Source organism: Fukomys damarensis, unplaced genomic scaffold, assembly GCF_012274545.1.
Source record: "Fukomys damarensis isolate Sample0158 unplaced genomic scaffold, DMR_v1.0_HiC HiC_scaffold_13, whole genome shotgun sequence".
Lineage (NCBI taxonomy): Eukaryota > Metazoa > Chordata > Mammalia > Rodentia > Bathyergidae > Fukomys > Fukomys damarensis.
Window position 1 is genome coordinate 16,421,020 of NW_022900925.1, and position 6,000 is coordinate 16,427,019.

The window sequence follows — 6,000 nt, forward strand, 5'->3', positions numbered from 1 at the left end:
CGGGGCTGTCATGGAGGGTCAGAGACTGGGTAACCAGGAGAGCTGGGTTGGGGAGGAGGAGGGAGGAAGTGAAGGGACAGTGGGTGCTAGGATCAAGGGGCAGCAGAGCAGAGAGGTCAAGGCCTGAGATCCAGAGCCAGCCCACCTGGGTTTAAGTCCTGCCTGGCTAATTACTGGCTGCATCCTCTTGGGGGAAGCCCTTCAACCTCTCTATGAGCATCTAGTGGAATAATCCAGCTAAACACTGTAGCATGACTCAGACAACCCCATCTGCTTCCACTGGGACAAAGCAAAGGCTTGAAGCTGGGGTGTTCTTTGAGACTAAGGACCTGTCCAGGCCAGAGGCCTGTTCCCTGGTTCTCCTCTATCACTGGTCTGCCTGCCTTGGTTGAGCAGGTTACCAGGCCCACTGTATACCTCTGTGGGAGGACTGGGACCTGCCTCCTTCATTCTGCACGAACAAGGATGTGTTTTATACCCTTCATGAACATTTGTGGGAGAGATAAAAAACAACTATCCTCCACTCTGCACCCCACACCCTGGTCCCTGATTCAGATCCGATGGCTCCGGCTTTATTTCTCCCGGAGTGAGGAGTGCGGTAATATGGTTAGCCGCGCCTGCTTTCCAAAAGCCACTCCTAAAAAAATCAGGAAATGACTGTATGTGCATCTATTTCATCTTGGGTTCAGGTCCATTCATTTAACAAGCATCTGCTGTGTGCTAGCTGGGGGCCGGCTGTGGGCATGCGCAGATGAATGAGGCCCCCGGCTCTGGCTTGTCTTCCAGCCTAGTGAGGTATGCGGATGCTTCAGTGGTTGCTTCCCTGAGTGCCAGAGCAAGCAGCAGGCTCCGCTTGGAAGGCGAGGGCAGGAGTGGCTTTCTCAAGTGACTCCAAGGCGAGACTCTCCTTCTCTCTTCCCACAAACCTGTACTAAGCCTCTACTACATGCCAAGCCCTGTGTTGGACCCTAGGGACACAAAGAGGAAAAGGACAGGCTTCCTGGATCACACGACCTCTGACCTAAAGGAAAGCTCTATGGAAGGAAGGGGAGGATTTGCTGTGGTTTAGGGAGGTGAGTGCCTTGGGTAGATAAGGACAGCAGAGCCTGCATTCTGGAGCTCCAGAGACCTGTCCTGGAAGATCCAGGGAGCTAACCAGCCAGAAAGTGGCCTCTACAACGAGCCTCTCAGGTCAGAAGCTCTGTGTAGCAGAATTTCCTCCCAGCCACACTGGGGTAAGGTGGATGATTCCTAGTGCTGGTTCCTGAGCTCCTTGCTTTGTGAGAATTATCTCACTTAATCTTCCTCCATGAAAGATCAACTACCTTCCTGAGAAGAAACAGATCAAGCGACTTACTTAAAAGCATACAATTAGAAACAGTGGTAAAGCAGCACAATCCTTCAAAAGGTGAGCTCTGGTGCTAGATTTTCATCCCTGTAACAAAATACATATCCACGAAAAACAATTTAAAGAAGAAAAGGCCTATTTGGCCCATGGTATTAGAGGTTTCAGTTCACGGTCAGCTGGCTCCTTTGCTTGTAGGCCTGACATGTGGCAGATCATCGTGGTGGAAGGTATGTGTGAGAGGGCAGTCAGGAAGGGAGGGAGGCAGTGAGGGAGAGAGAGACGCGACCTGAGCTGGTGGGCTTCCTCTTCCTTCTGCTTTTGTTTCATTGGGGCCCTAGCCTCTTGTACGGTCCCCAAAGCCAGGCAGGTCTCCCCTGTCAGTTTGCTTTCCCACTTGCTAGGCATGTCTGGAAAACCCTTACACATCCAAAAATGTGCTTTATTAATTTCCTAGGCAGCTCTGAACCCAATCAGGTTGCCAGTCATAATTACCTACCACAGAGGATCAGTCTCTCTGGGCCTTAAAACACCTATGTGGTCTTCCAAGGGAGTCAGCCAGTTTAATGTCTTTGGCTGCCCTGCCTGGCATGTGACAGTCACATTTCTCTGCTATCCTTTCCCTCTGTGCTGCACCATAGTGATCTTTTTGTCATTTTAAGCACTGTCTGGGAAATCACATTAAGATGAAAAGCCACCAGGGTGAAGCCACCAACACTAGGATGAACAGGCACCCTCTACACACACTATTACTGATGACCACACCACTCTACTGCCAAGCTTGGTGGCCTGACAGTCTCTTTGGCATCATTTTTCAGACACAATGCAGTTACAGAAACATAGAGGGGGCTAAAGGGAGGACTTGTGGTTTGGAACGAGTAAGGGAAAAGGGGAGCACACATGACATTGAAGGATTCAAATGACAGATGGCTGTGCCACTGCAGTAGGAACTTTGACTTGTGAAGAGGTTGATGATTTCCCCCACAGCTCTGGGACTTCCCAGGGGCCAGGGCCACATGGGTGTGAGAGAATGAGAACTGAACATATGAGAGATGTGAGTAGCAATGTCCTGGGCAGACCTCTCGTCCCCAAGCCTGAGGGTTCTGTCCACCTTCCAGGCTGACCCTTGAATTCCTACTCTCCTTTGCCTTCCTCTGCCTCCTAATAAGACAAGAGACAGCTGTGTATTTAGGAACCAAACAAATCAAGCCATCCACGCATTGGCTATGTGGTTGTGGGCAGATGCCAGCCTCTCTGGGCCTCAAACTCCTCATGTAAAGGAGTGAGCCAGCCTAGAGATTGTTTCTCATTCTGGTCACACATGGGAATCACCGGGAGTGTTCCAAAATTGTGGCACTGGTGAGTCTGGTTTAATAGGTCTGGGCATCCAGGTATTTTGTTTTGCTTTTGGTACTGGCAAATGAATCCAAGGGTGGTCTACCACTGAGCTAAATCCCATTCTGTTTTGGACAGTCTTGCTGAGTTCCCTAGGTTGGCCTTGAATTTGTGGTCCTCCTGCCTCAGCTTCTGAGTATCTGGGACTATAGGTCTGTGTTGCTATGCCTGGTGAATCTAGGTTTTTAAAATTTCCAGGCAACCTCTGCAGTTGCTCAAGACTTGGAGTCACTGGTCTGTACTCTAGAGCCTTGCTACTCGCGAGAGAATGCAGAGACCTGTTGCCAGAAGCAGAAGCCTTACTGTATCAGTCAGAGAGTGGTTCATATGTACTCTAAAGTTGGACAAGTGCTGGTTGAGTTTTTGTTCCATTACAGGCACCACCTTCCCTCTGGCTCTCACTTCTGTTCCCTGGGAGTGGGCCAGCTGTGCCACAGTCTCTTGTGGAGGGGCACTTCAGGCTTTAGCTTCTCCAGTGGGTCTGCAACTCCTTTCTGGCAAGAATAATCTTCCTCCTGCCAGTCTTGCCCTCCTTCCTTTAAAGGTTTATTGTAACGAACAGAAAAACCTAGGAAATCTTGCTTGTGAGTCATCTTGCTTTGCTTGAGAAGCAGATAAAGACAAGAGATAAACTGAGGCCTCCTAACAGCAGCCAAAGCCCACTTTCTAAATGGTTTACCAGTAAGCCTGAGCCTGGAGTGTAAAGGTCAGGTGGAGGTGTGCCCCAAAGCACAATCCCAGAGGCACTGAGGGCCTTCGGGAGTTTCCTCAGGGATGGAGGAATGCCAAGTGGGTGTCTCAGAGCTGCTCAGACAGAAACTTGAACCACAATGAATGACCTGGGTTCTTCTGAGTCCCCACCTTCACCTTCAGGCCCAGAGGAGGAGGAAGAGACTGAAAGAGGAAGGCCACCCCTGGCCAGGGTGGGGCTTCCTACCCCCAAGGTTGGTCTAGGTTCATATGGAAGCTCTGTGGTGATCTTCAAATAGTTCCCTGTAGGCAGAGCAGGAATTGCCTAAAAGGTTCCCCTTCCTGGGGCTGTCTGCAGCCTCAGAAACTAGCCTGGTCTCTTGAGGGCAGGTGGATTTCAGAGGCCCTGGGCACAACATAACAGGGCGTGCTGCCCTGTGGCTGCCCTGCTGGGCAGGGCTGAGGAGTCTTCCCCTGAAGCTGGCAGCACAGGCGCTCAGCTGGAAGGGGCCCTGCCAAGGCTTCTGCATCCTGCATTATTGATCTGTTGCCTGGCTATGGGCATTAATAATTCATAGGGCACCACTGCAAACAGGCATCCTGACTCCTCCCCACCTCAGTGCCTCAGTGCTTACTCCTTTCGGCTTAATGGGAGGTGGAACTGAATCTCAGATTCTTCTTGCTCACAGGGAAGGCCCAGGAATGGCCTCCAAGCTTGAATTTGCAAGGACCCTGGTGTAATCCAGGATCAGCTGTCCCAAGCCCCTGGACAGGGGTGCCCATCCTCACCACGTTTTCACTTCTCTCAGCCTCCTCTTCCTCTTCAGTAAATAAGGATAATGGAACCAGGAGGGCTAGGTTGTTTATGCTCCTTCCCTGTGGTCCTGTGTTCAGTAAACATGAGTCATTGTTATTGGTGTTACTTATATTAACAAGGTTGAAAGAAGTCAACAATGGTTTCTTTCACCGTGGCCAAGGTCCTGGGAAGAGGGAGGCTGCTGGATCACTGACAGGCTTGCTAGGGTGGGGGATGTGTGTGGTCGGATGAAGGTGGAGGATGTCCCTGTGATGGCCTGTCTGGGAGGATGGGGAGAGACTGGAAGACGTCAAGAAATTATTCAGAATCCTGACATAGATAGGGCTTTTGTCCTGGATTTTACCTTATTGCCACAGGATGGCTGCTACAGCTGCAGCCACTTGATAGCAAGAAGGAAGAAAGGCCAAAATGGCATGTGAAAGCTGAGTAATGAGATTTCCTGGAAGGTCCATGGAGTGACTCCTGCTTTAATTTCTTTGACCAGCACTGTGTCAAGTGACCAACCCTAGCTGCAAAGGAGGCTGGGAAATGCAGTCTTTTTAGCTGCACACACTGAATATCCAAGGAAAATCAAAGTTCTTTTAGGAAGAAAATGAGAATGGGCAGGTGGTAACAATTAACCTTTCAATTAGATGGAAAATATTAAGGTGCTAGCTAATTAATGCAAGAAGTAAAGTACCAAGTTATAGTTTAATTGTTGAAAGAACAGTTGTTGAATGCCTACAGTGTGCTAGGCACTGCGCTGAGTTTTAGGAACGTATAGCCTAGTGTCTGCAGGGATTAAACAAATGAACACCTATGTACCATATGTGGTAGGTATTGGGAAGTATCTGTGAAAAATGTGGTGGGGACATTATAGAGGTAAGAGAATCCGGGGAGCTGTCCTACACCAAGTTCTGAGGAAGCTGCCCAGGCACGGAAGAGGTGAAGGTGTAGAGTCAGAGCCAGGCCATGGCTGCCATGGGTCAGAGTCACAACTGGACAGTACTGGATCCCACTTATACCCCTGCCAAGGAGGTAAGTTAGCACACCTGCTGGTGCCCTTATTAACGTGGATTAATGGCTGTAGTAAGGTTATCGTTCATTTCCTAAGATAACATTTAAAGAAGAAGAAAGAGTAGGCTCTTCAGTAGCTACACTGGAAACAAACATGGACTCTAATTTAGTCCAATTTTATAGACTCTTATCAAAAACTCCCACATGCCAGACAATGTCGAGCATGGGGGCAGGGAGGAGAGGCAGAAAATGTAGGTCTGGCTGGAGGAGCTGGTGGGATCTACAGGGAGTCAGCCACCAGCTCCCTGCTGGATCCAAGGTGACCACTCCAACAGGACACTAGGGCAGGGTGACATGCCTCAGCCTCAGTTGGGACAGAAGTTCTACAGAAAAGGGCACTGTCATTTAATAGATTGGGAAAGTGTTAAACTAAGTCCAGCTCAATACAGTGGCTGGACTGGAAGACTTCTCGGAGCCTTTAGGAAGCTGAGGTGCATTGTGAATCTTCAAGAGTAGATATTCAGTATTTCCTCAATTTAATGGGCTGCCACGCCCTTTCTTTGAGGAATATTTTCTTCTAAAGCTACTTTAGATTTGCTGATCCAAGCACTTCCCTGTTATTAAAAAAACCCCTGTAAACACTATTTTAAAATGGCTATATAGCATGCAGCCATTGCCTATTTATTTACTTTTTCTTTGCTGGACATTTCAATGTCCAGCTTTTTTCTTTTTTTCTTCATCTTTTTTTTTTTTTTTT

General features: G+C 49.0%; 1 protein-coding gene across 1 annotated transcript in view; it reads right to left on the reverse strand.

Moving 5' to 3' along the window:
• Gosr1 (golgi SNAP receptor complex member 1) overlaps nucleotides 1–6,000 on the reverse strand; it is an 86,746-nt gene that overhangs the window by 12,818 nt on the left and 67,928 nt on the right. The gene's annotated exons all lie outside the window — the stretch shown is intronic.